The 12,722-nt window shown below is 37.5% G+C and overlaps 1 protein-coding gene across 1 annotated transcript in view; it reads left to right on the forward strand.

The window, feature by feature from the left end:
* Positions 1-414: 414 nt before the first annotated feature.
* KIAA1644 (KIAA1644 ortholog) overlaps positions 415-12,722 on the forward strand; it is a 195,387-nt gene continuing 183,079 nt past the window's right edge. The window contains exon 1 of the mRNA XM_014940049.1: positions 415-691. The gene's annotated coding sequence lies outside the window, so the exon portion shown is untranslated. The remainder of the gene's footprint in view (positions 692-12,722) is intronic.

The raw sequence follows: 12,722 nt of genomic DNA on the forward strand, positions 1-12,722 counted from the left end.
ATATGCATGTTAGAGGTGCCTTTTCTATCTGTCTTAATGTTGTAAACCTGATATCCTTTTCTGCTGCCTATCTTTTCCCATCAGCAAGAAGGAGAAAGAAGCCTGTAACTCCCCCACACATCCACCTCCACCTCCACAAATTCACAACTGGGCTCAGAGCTGTGTGAAGAAAAAACTGACAGGCTGCAGTTCTGAATTTTAAAATCTTCATAAACCTCTCCTGTAATGCCTGTGTAGAAAGGGGTTGTGTGCTAAATATAAACCTTTTCAGACAACCTAAGAAGAGAAACAGTGAGGGAGCTCATGGTTAGGAAAAGAAAAACCTTACAAACTGATACTGTGATGGCAGATTACCAAATGCTTTCTATCAGTTCAACCTGCATTGAATATTAATCTGATTTTGAGTTGGAGTGGTGCTGTAGGTCACTTGGATACTTGGATACAAGTAGCTTTAGAGGACATCTGACACTTCACTTTTGGCAGGGTGAGGACGGAGAAAGACTTTATTTTGGACTGTGTTACAGAACTGGCATCCCAGGGAATCTGCTTTTGGATGAAGTGATGCTCATTCAGATCTGCAGTTCACATGGATGTACGTGGAGCTTGGAATAAGTTGATCACCAGGCAGCCACTTTGAAACCCATTATTTGTTTCTCAGACACATCAGTGGTGACAACTGACTTGCTAACAGGTAATGTTACTTTAGTCCCTCTTTTAGATATAAAAAATTGCTTATTGTTAATTTTGGTCTTAAGATACTAATATTATTCATTCTTAAATACTTAACAATGTGTTTTCCCTTTCAGTTTATCAGCAATTCTTTATGTGTAATACTCCAGCTAATGCTCATTGCCGAAGAGAAGCCTTTTGACAGAACTTTAGAATTTGCATTAAAACAGAATAGGTTTTGAGCTGTTATTCTAGTGGCTTTTCTTGAAAGCTCTAATACATGCCAAAAAATCAAACTTGTAAGCGGTGTACAGAAAAGTTGCTGGTGTTAAGTTAGAGATTTTTTTTTTAATCCAACTAGCAAATCTAGATTTCTCTGTCAGGAAGCCATCTGCATGGTCTCAGATGACAAAGTTTTTTTCTGAAAAGACAGCAAGTGCCTTTTCCCTAGGATTTCTACCATAATGTATTTCTAATCCACATAATAATGATACTATGTATATTTAAGGCACAATTGCTAGTTTAAGACATACTCTTCAAAAAGAAATTCAAATTATGATACAGGAGGTGAGAAATTTGTGAGCTAAAAAAAAAGCTGACAAAAGGTTAGAGTTTATAAAAGAAGAATATTCAGTATAGAAAATATGAGCTCCTAAGGAGCTTTAACTCTTAGAAGATCAGTATTTTTCAGGTTGACAACAAAAAGAATGCACAGACAAATGCACCTTATACTTCCAGTCATCACAGACCTATACTGTGGTGTCAATCAGGAAGGTGACTTCCTGCTGCATCTCATCATGATGAAAACGAGGATGGGCAAGGGGAAAAGAGTACTTCTGCCATGTCACCAAATAGTGTTTCACTGAAATCAGATCAATGCTTTCCTAGTTTTTGAAGGGAGTTATCTTTACAGATGGCAATCATATTCTGCCTGAACTGTGTAATCTGACAGAATAATTATAATAAAGCTTTTTTTGTCCTGGTTGATGGAAAAGATTCATGCTTTGAGAGCTTGGTCCATCCTATGGCATATGGACATATCCTTAAATTAATTGCTGTCTAAATGGATTCTTTGTTTAATCTGCATAAAGAATATTTAAGGCAAAAGCATTATTTTTAATCCAAATTTCTTTGTGAAAGAGCAGATCACTTTATTGAAGTACTTACAGCATCCAGGATTATTTCTTTGCAGAGGGTGTGATGTGATATGTTTTTTCTCTGAACTTCTCCTGAAATTGATGGCCAGAATCAATTGCGAGTAGGTTCTTCTAACTCAGGTTTGAACTACTTCACTCTGAAGATGAATAAGAGAAAAATCATTATTCTGTCAGGTATATTAGCAAGCCAGCTCACAGTATGGATTCATTATGCTTTCTGTACTTTGCAGAATATGAAGTTAAGGTATGGCCATTGTTGAAAGTGTCTTTAGGCTTTGAGCTCCAGCCAATTCAAAACACGGGGTGCATTAAACATGTGGCCCCTGTAAGGCTGTAAAGGATCAGCTAAATATGAAATATGCATCCCGTATTGCTTCCTGTGAATGTGTTTAGTAAATCACAGCAGGGCATGAACCAAGGTTGAAGTAAGTTAGTGGTAGGAGGTAACCTTCTCAGAAGGTGGACGGTAGGAGAAAAGGGGAGTGTGGTAGTGGAGCTGAAGAATTGAAAAACTCTAGTTTATCCTAAACATATCAGAGCTCTGTAGGAAGAATGATGTTGAACTCAGTCAAATTCAACAACAACTTTGAGCTGCAGTCATAGTTCAACATCTCAACTGTGGAGCTCTCCTTCCTCTTGGAAAGGCTTTACTTTCTGTGTCTGAATATCTGGTGCCTGCCCTCAATAGGTAACATGCTTAGAAAATGTAAAGCATGCTGAAGTATGCAGTAACACCAGCAAAAACAAATTCCCTTCTCCATGGCTTTCTGACATATCAGCTGAGCAGATTGAATTGTGCCAGCTTAGAGGGTGTTGTTTCTTCCCACTTGTCCTCTTGAGTCAGTGACAGACAGCCCTGGCCTGGGCTGGCATGTGTGGCTGTAGCAGGGAGGGATGAGCTCTCCCAGGTCTTACTGGGGAGTCCAAGAAAGGAGGTTAGTAAGGCATCTTTTTAGTGTTGTAACAAGTGTTTAGTTGGTGACATTTAAGTTAGCTCCATATGAAAAATTGTGATGATTTAGAAGGTTGTTTCCCTTTCTGGGTGTTATCTTTTTTGCATGTGGATGAAATCTAATTTATCCTGAAAGAAAATTTTGTTCTTGCACAACTCTAGCCATGTAGAAAATACTATTCTTGAATCAGGATGCTACTGGGATTGAATCCTTTCTCATGCTTAGTCTGTTTTTTTTTCTTATCAATGGTTGATAATTGCATACTCCCCTTCTGCAGGTAAGGCAAACAAACACTTAAACTCCGAAGCCGGAACTAACCAGCAATAGTGCAGAGTGCAGGCAACAGGATTAAAAACTGTTGATGAAAGAATATGCATGCAGGATTGAGGTGGGGTAATAGAAGAGCATCTAGTGTTTTCCTCTAGGACTGGAAGCTGGGTATGTCACTGGAGGCCTTGCAAATGAGCAGTTTGTCAGCCAACTGTGTAAAGACTCCCCTTAACCAGGGGTTCATACTGGGACAAATGCTTCCAAGCCACAGGAAAGAGACTGCAGTATTCACTGTGTTTCAGTGAAAACTGCTTGAAGGCCACTGGTCGTAAAGTTTTCTAAGGCAAGCATTTTGTCCATGTCCTCCTATAACAATGCACTCACGGTTACAGTTGTGTGTGTGACTGTAGTATGTGTGATTTCACTACCACTTATCTTCATGATTTTTTTCTATAGCTACCTGATACTGTGCTGAGAGGATGTAAGAGTTATTGCTATGCATTATTCATAGCTTCAGAAGCCTGATTTAAGAACCATGATTCCATGGCTGAGGGGAGACCTCATCACTCTCTACAACTACTTGAAAGGACACTGTAGAGAGGTTGGTGCTGGTCTCTTCTCACAGGTAATTAGTGATAGAACAAGAGGGAACGGCTTCAAGCTCCAACAGGGGAGGTTTAGACCTTACATTAGGAAAAAAAATCTTCACATAAACAGTGGTCAGAGCATGGAATAGGCTGCCCAGGGAGGGGGTTGAGTCACCATCCCTGAATGTGTGTAAGAGTCGTTTAGATGAGGTGTTGGGGGATATGGTGTAGGGGAGAACTTTGTAGAGTAGGGCTGATGGTTGGACTTGATGATCCCAAGGGTCTTTTCCCAACCTAGATGATTCTATGATTATATTAGTAATTGCCCAAATACATACTAATAACCATTACAGTTATTGCAGGAGGTGATTTCTTCACTGCAATGTAATGAAAAGTAAAGCTGCAGGGAATTTTTTTAAAACTAGAAGTGTGACATTTTCATGGTGATACAATAGGTGTTTTTGGAATAAATTCATAGTTGTTCCACAGATAGTGACTTTTTTTTACTGCTGTCAAGCTTGATGTTGTTACAATCTTAAATTTAAATAAAAGTTAAAAGCAAATTAGTAGTGCTGCTGCTGCCATAGTATTTCTGGTTGCATGGGTCTTCCTCAGTGGTCACCTAGATCATAAGCTGTTCTGAATTTGTGCTGCTTTGCTGACTTTTACTGAGGTATCCACAGAGGGCTAGTCTTTTCAGTCTAGTGTTTGTTCTGTTGTTTTGTCTGGATTATAATCTAATTGTTTTCCTAGGAACTGTCCTAGGAGTGAGGACACAAAGATCCACATAGACTTGTTGCAGACCATGTTGGACCAGATGCTTAGAAAAAGAGTGCACAAAAACAGCACCTGTAGGATGTTAATAAACTGTTTTTCTCAAGTTAAACAAGACTAAAAACATATGCTAAAAGAGTTGCAGACTTACATTGGATGAAAACAAGTTGGTCTAAATAATACTTGTTAGAAAAAACCCCATGTGTTACGGTAACATCTCAGCTAGTTAAACCTTAGGGTCACATTATCCTCTCAGAGAAAAAGGTGTCTTGCAGAGTTTTAAAGAACTTAATATCCAGAAGGAAGAACCCTTCAAAGAAAAGATACAAGGAGCCAGTAAGTCTAAACAACAGGTTTGTTGTGATCTTACTGATACCACATTACTTTGCAGACCAGGAACTAAGGCATCTGAGGAGGAGGAAGTAACATATTTTGAGTATATATTTATCTCCACGTTCTCTGCATGTCAGGGTGCTTATATAGAATTTAAGGAGATATGGAACTGGGTAGTGGAAGGCAGTTCACTCTCATTTACTGTATATTTCATGTATGATATATATATAACATGAAACATCACATCTGATCATCAGAACAAAAGAGCTTTTTCTATTCATAAACTGAAAAAGGCAAAGGAATCTGCCTGAGTCTCTTTCAAACTGTCCTTAACTAAAACACAGCAATCTCAACTAGATTTAAGTAGCATTTAGGCAATTAGAGTAGCTCAAGAGGACTGGCCTTGGTAAGGTGCTATGAAACACAGGGGGTTTTGTGTACATTCTACAAGTTAACTTCTGTCTTCATCCCATCTCCCCAAATGCCTAAATTTATGCTCCCAAATGCACACTTGGAAACAGAAATAAATATAAACGGTGTTTTTTTACAGTATTTGCATATGAAAGTCTCATTGATTTAGATGATATTCAGTGTCACTCTGTGCCATTAAACAGAAGCCATCTTTTAGGTATCTGGGTACAGAATTTGAGCTATGCATGTAATTGGTCTAAATCTTTAGTGGTGAAGGAAAAATGTTACTTGAAATGAACAGAAGGTTTAGCAGGAGTACTTAGAAAACTTTGATTTCTTTACTACACAAAGGAAAGTATTTTGAAGACTGCTAATAAATGTGAAAGCTTTGAGAAATCAATACAAGCTGATGAAGAACAGAGCTCTGCTTCACATTTGTGCCCTTAGTGGAAAATAGACATCCTTCGGGCGCAAAGAGACTGTAAAGCTTTTTTCAATGTTTAGCCCTCTTCCACTAAGAGCTACTGGAAATGAAAAGGAGCCTGGCTGTCTGGATCCACTGAGAAAGGAAGTTCAAAGGGATGCAGGGAGCTGAAAATGTTTGCAGCTTTCAGGTACCACCGGTATAAGACAAATAAGGGATAGCAGAGGAACTAAGTGTCATATGTAAGGGAGGGAAGCAGATGGAAGATGCACATTTATGAGAAGCGACTGAATAGCAGGGTAGCATAGGCATGGAAAATGGTTAACAGAACAGATATATGAAAGATTAAATATAGAAGGGAGATGAGATTAATGTACTGGAAACTAGCTGCAGATGATGAGATCTGCTCTGGACACTCTGTTCTCTGCTCTTGAATCCTCCCCATGGTATCTAGGCACTTAACTGGCAGATGAGTCATTGTCTCTTTGTGCTGCAGCTTGTTTCTCCATTAAATAAAGGTAATGCTTTCCACTCTTGGAGTGATGCTGAAAAGGATTGATCTGTAAAGTGCTTTGAAGATATACTAACATTCACAGAGCCTCTAAAGCCTAGGTTTTAATTGTGGAGCTGCAGATAAATTTAATACATTTTTACAGCAACAAAAATGCCTAACTGCAGTAATTCTAGTCTATGATAAATTATTTCTGATGTTCCCGATGCCTCAGATGAAGAGGCTGGTTAGATCAGTTAGGAGAGCATAATATTGTTGGTGGGGCTCAAAAATTGCTGGTTGGGAATCAACTTGCTTTGTTCCCAGGGTAGCTTATTGTATGTTTCAAGGAAAACTTATTTCTTTAGCTGATATGCAATGTTATACTTCAACTTTGCTGTGAGTTGCAAACAGTGAAATAAAATGATTCAAAGTAGAATATGAATTCATTACATGCAGCCACAATATAGCTATTTTCTTAACACACTGTACGATGGAGTAATGGGAATAAAACTTCACAATTTCATCCAATTGCACAGCTCACACAGCAACTTCAACTATTACGTAAACATGATTTCATGGTCAGTAGGTTTGTGAATACATAGTTGTTAAAATCTTATCAAATCTGTTCTTATCAAATCCTACATTGTTGTCTTAAGCTCTACTTTCCTTGGAAGTAACTATCAAAACCATTTTGGTGAGCTCCAAGCAAAACAGCAACTGTTCTCCTAATGATCCCATAATCACTATAACAAAAGTTGTTTTCTAGGTGTGTTCAGCAAGGAGGGGAACCTACTAGCTGTAAATAACTAAGGACTTTCAGACAACTTGAGCTCATTTAAATTCCAAATTACTTTGTAATCTGGAAGTTGATCTGACCACTTGCAAATGTAGTTATTCAGCATAAAATCAAAGCCTCAGGAGAGCTTGGTAAGAATTGCTTGAAGATATGCCATGAGAACTATTATATGTGAAGTATTTTACTATTTGCAGTGCACAAGTTAAGTGGTGGTTATAGCTCTTAAGAGGTGGACTGGTTAATAAAAGCTTTGCAGCTGGTATTAATCAATGCTGTTAGTGACTAAATGGGGGAATGGAAAAGTCTGATAGAATAGTTATGATCCCACCACTTAAAAGGAGATAAGCAGTCTTTGCTGTACTTGACACCTAGTGGACCTCATCCTTATGTACTGGGACTGATTTATACCAGTAAAGCACTGAAGAATGACTCGAAATGAAAATTGTTTTACAGCATGTTTTAGATCCTTTCTATTGTGTTATAACGCTGTAAATGGGCCTTCATAAAACATGATCCAGGCAAGTAATTTTTCAGAAGTCCAAATTATACTACCTCTTACTGGAAAGAAAGCTGCATGGCTGGAGTTTGTCAGAAAAGATTTCTCCACAGCCCTTGGCCCTTGGTTGCATCAAATCTCGTAGTTATTAATTGCAGCTTTATTGGCATTTTGATGTTCTCTTTAGGGCAGAAGAAGGGGGTGCCAGTGATAAATCCACTAAATCCAGAACAATTCTGGCAGCTATGACTTTAATTTCAGCCAAACTTGTTTCTGATGTGGACAAGGTAACTATACTAAAAGTTTAATCTCATAAAGCAAAAGATTGTCTTTAACAAAGCTGAAGACAAGACAAGAAAATTAAGTGCATCACTGAGACTTTCTTAAACTATTTTTAGCAGAAATCTAGAACTGACCTTGTATACCCAGTTTCCATTCAAAACAAATGCATTGTCAAAGTAACTGCATGGGACTGCACAGAGAAACTCTTCCCTTCTTGTGAAAGCTATTGCACTGTGTTTCTCTTTGGCTTTTAGAGGCTGCGTGAAAGCACAGTGACTGCAAATGAAGCTGTCTGAAGCTTATGACCTTTATAGTATAAAGACACTCTCTTCCTAGTCTTCCTTCCCTTTTCACTTGGAAATCTCCGGGGTTTGTTTCCCAGTTTCTCCTTTCCCGTACAGCATGACATAGAATTCTTATTTCTTCCAATTGAAATGGAATTAAAACTCTTACTTTCTTCCTCAATGTTGTCTCATATTGCAATCGCCTATAAGAAAAATAGCAGCAATATGATGGTACTGATAGTGTGATTTCTAATGTATTGTTGCCTTTTATCAGAGACTGACAGTAATAAAAACAAATGTCAGATCTAGGCACAGAGTTCAAATTGCTTTGCACCCTTGTCCCTCTTTTGCTTACACAAGGGATTTCCTGGGTTGCCAACACTGACAGGTTCTCCTGATGGTTCTTCCTTCCTGCATGTGAAGGAAGCAGCCAGATATGATGGTCTGCATGGGTTCCACATGCTCCAATGTGAGGCTGAAGTCTATACTCCAAACTCATGAAAATAAACACTGAATTAGAAATGAAGTGGGGAATGATGAAGGGGAGGATGTTAGTAAGTGTGGAACCCCCTTTTCCTTCCCCTTGCCTGGAAAATGGCCTTAAACTGGAATGACATCCTCAGTTACATGAAGTTACTAGAGTACCTCAAAGATATGACTTGTCTCTCCCAGCTTCTCTGATATCCCCTATGCTTTTGTTTAGTTACCAAGTCTAAAGTCAGGACAGCCTTAATTCTCTCTACTTGTTAGAGGAAGAACTATACTTTGTTTTATTGGCCCCTTCTGAAGTAAGGGAGGGATAAGCTCTTAAAAACCAAAACAAAACGTAACCCCAAACTTAAGCCAAAAAAACCAAATCAGCTCCAAACCAATCAGACAAAACAAAGAAAGACACAGCTTAGCTGCTAGGATGTGACACTTCTGGAAACTTAAAGCAAGTTCAGATATCCAAACACTACTGTGGATTATTAGACAGCTGCTGCTTAAAATACCTTCATTCTAATACTAATGTAAAAATGCCTATTATTGAAAGAACTGTCTATCTTTCTAGATCTAGTGATAAGCCTTCTAGGATTCCTTAAAAATCTTGAGATACTTAAATATTCAGTTTCCTGTAGATTTTTAAAACATGCTCTGAGCAATAATTCTAAAGTGGGTTTTATTTAAAATTGCTTCGCATCTTAGTATAGTGTTGCTAGTTTAGAGCCTTTCTGATACTGCTTTTCTTTTAAGATTTCTTGTTAATTAGGCTAAATCATGACCCCACCTTAATCCCAGCATGCAAATTACTTTTAAAGCAAAAAAGGACTAGTCTACTTGAGCGTTCAGGCTTTGAGGCAGATAAAGCTCCTTCCATTAATTTCAAGCGACAGTAGTTCAGTCTTGACCTGACCAAAAGCTTTTGATATCTCAACAGCATGCAAATAGACACTATGTAGCCAGCTGTATCTCAGAATAATTCAGTTCTGCTGCTGTTGAAACTGGTTTTCCTGTTACTTGGACTGACTGGTTTGCATTTAGCTTGTGCAATGTTCCTCAAACCCATTGCTGTCTGAAATGGTACAATTGCTCAGGTGTCTTTAAAAATGCCACTCCTTTTAACCTTGTAATTTGTAGTATTCTCACTTTCTAGAGGAAATTTACAGTTTGTGGAATTTTGCAAGTCATGAGAACCTACTCGTCTGTGACTATTGTGTCACTGAACTTGGCTCTGTTTATAATAAGTTAACAAGCTCAGCTCTGAGATGACATTCAACATCCTGTTCTCTCTGCTCTAAATAGGATATTTCTAAAGCAAAAATTAAGTCCATTGTGAAGCTAGGGCTTCCCTTCTGCATCTTCTCTTCTACAGAGATATTTTTCTTCTACCTTCTTTCCTTCTGAGATGTGTCCATGTCTTTGTAAATAATATAACCTTTACATCACTGCATTCATTTAGCTCTGAAACTTGGTATTGGCACTAGATTATTTTGCCATTTATAATATTTACTTGAGATAAATGGAACTTGCACTTTCACACTAATTCTTCCAGGGGTGGGAAGGGAAAAACCACCAGGAGCCTTGATGTGGTCTTTAGTGTATGTTGCTCTCATCTATGACCTTTTTCATATACTCATATTTTTTTCCCTTTTGCTTCCCATGTGTATGTGCATGCGGTAGCTCTACAATATTAAATCAGTTCTCAAATGTCACATTAACAATTTAGGGAAAAAGGAATCGCAGCCACTAATATAGAAAGTGAATCCTTTTATGTTACGTAAGTTTTATATTAGGCAGGCTGTATCTGAAGAAAAAGGAATCGCAGCCATTAATATAGAAAGTGAATCCTTTTTATGTTACATAAGTTTTATATTAGGCAGGCTGTATCTGAAGATATGTGATACAAACATGGCACTCAGGTTTTTTGGATATATATTTTAGCTCTGTCTATTAGAATTACCCTTTCATCAAACAAATGAGGCCTTTATGGATATTAGGAGGAGATGTGCATCTGTTATAAGCTACGTACAGACACTTGATTTGTCTATTGAATAAGATACTTATGTTTTATTATCTAAATATATTGTGTCCTTGTTTAGGTACACATACGGTAACACATTGGGTTTGTGCTGGTGTTGCATGCTACATATAAATTATTTCAATAGCAGACTGACTCACTTAAGCAGGGCCATTCTTCAGAAATTAAATAACTGTTAAATATAGTGATGCCAGGTGTTTCTCTGAATTATATTTTCTCATATTGCAGAATATGGATCAAAGCTGTTCAGATACTGATGGACAGTCTAGAACAATGGTCTTAATTTGCTAAAAGGTAATTTTTCCAATCTAATCTTGTTTAAATGAATCATCTTTCTCTTCTCCATTGCTACTTGACTATTATACAGCAATCACCTTTACAATGAAAGCCATTTCAGTCTGTATGTTAAAAATCAAAGCAGTTAGATTCTTTCTTTCAAAGCCATTTTATTCCAGAGTTCAAGAAAGTGAATCAATACCATAAAAAAATTCCTTCTTCCTGCCCACTAATGTGAAGCTTTTCACCAGTTCATTAAATATTGTATAGCACCCTACATAATTTTTTACAAGCTTTTAGTGAACATAGCTCCACTGAAAATTAGCAAACTCAATTTTTAATAAAATACGGATGGTTTCACTTTTTGAAAAATAAGCAGTAAAACCCCTACCTTTTGAAGTGCAGTCTAAAGCCTATATTGCAGTGTCAGTGTCATAGTGCCCCACCCCTAGGAAATTGTTCCTTATTGTATGTTGATGTTGGTCACAAGGATAACAAGAACAAGTGTGCTTCTTAATGCTTATCACAGAATTTATCTTACATGATCCATTTGTAGGAGGATTTTCCTTCTCATATGGAATAACCAGCTGTGAACATCTTTGGACACAATACTTGGCATATTTGTCTCTACCTGAAATGTTTCTCCCTTCCATTCTATGATTTTTCTTATCTCTTGATAAAGTGGCTGAGTTACAAGCAAGGCAAGTAACTTTGGTTTAAGGAATGAAGCATGTTGCATCTAGTGGAGTGTCACTGATAATAAAAAGCTTTAATGGCAAACAGGAGATGAATAAATTCTATAGAATATGTTCAAACAGTTGTGTTACATGAGAGATTTCCATTGCAAACAGCAGCAATATTTGTGTCCACGTGCATTCTGTATCATCAATAGCTTGCCTGAAAAGTGATTGAAAGGGTATATAACCTACACATTTGCCAGTTGTTTGTTACGTTCAAGGAAATATCTCATTTTCTATTGTGGGGTCATAGCCTCAGTGTGTAATCGCTATATGTAAATATTCTAAACCCCTTCTGTATAAACTTGGAGAAAAAATTGAATGAAAGCATTTAAATGATGGCTAGCATGTTGATAAGATATCTGAAGCCCTGCTAGATCAGTAAGTAGAGGAGGTAGATTTTCTTTGACTTTTCCTTTTGCTCTTCTATTACGGTGTGGTATCTGTTGAGTATATACAAAAGGGAAAAAAGTACCGTGCATAAGGACGATACATATTAGGATTGCATTATAATTACGTTCTACTTGGGCTTGGGTTTTCACTCTAAATCCACATAGACATCTTAAAGTACTTGGGGACAGTGGCATAGTAGATTTACACAATAGATTTAGGAACAATCCTTATATTTTTTACTTAAAGTAAGAATTTACATATTGAAAGAAATGCTTTCCAATGTCAGACCAAACACTGAATGGGCCAAGAAGACTGAAAAACAACTTCTTTGTCCTAGAGGTAATAGCCAGGTGTTAGTGGAGGACCACAACTGCAACATTCAGTGTGGAAGCCTATTACCAGCAAGGCAAGGTAATACAGACATGTTCAAACTGCTGTGTTTTCCAGCTGGCAGCATGTTAGAAGTGCCTATCCCCAAGTGGAATACAGCCTGTAAAAATTACAGTAGTCATCTAACCGATATTTGCCAGTAACAGATTTTCACAGAAAAAGTAAATAGGAAAACATCAGTGCATATCCAGGTGTAATATTGCCCTCACTAAAGTGAAGTGTTGCTACATTTTAATGTGACTCATTAAATTTGATAAACATATTCCTATGCACCTATGATTATTTACAGTCTAATTGTTTCCTGAAAAAAATAAATGACAAGTTTCTTCCCATTTGGCTGTGTCTGATAGCTGCTTCATACATGCTTTTGAGAGCAAGTTGAAGGGGTTTTTAGCTGGGAAGAAACATCTCAGCGTAATGCATTTAAGACTTTTCTCTCACTTCCAATGCAACAGCAACTCTTTTCCCACATTGCTTTA

The sequence above is a fragment of the Calidris pugnax genome, unplaced genomic scaffold (genome assembly GCF_001431845.1).
Source record: "Calidris pugnax isolate Ruff unplaced genomic scaffold, ASM143184v1 scaffold36, whole genome shotgun sequence".
In the NCBI taxonomy this organism is placed as follows: domain Eukaryota; kingdom Metazoa; phylum Chordata; class Aves; order Charadriiformes; family Scolopacidae; genus Calidris; species Calidris pugnax.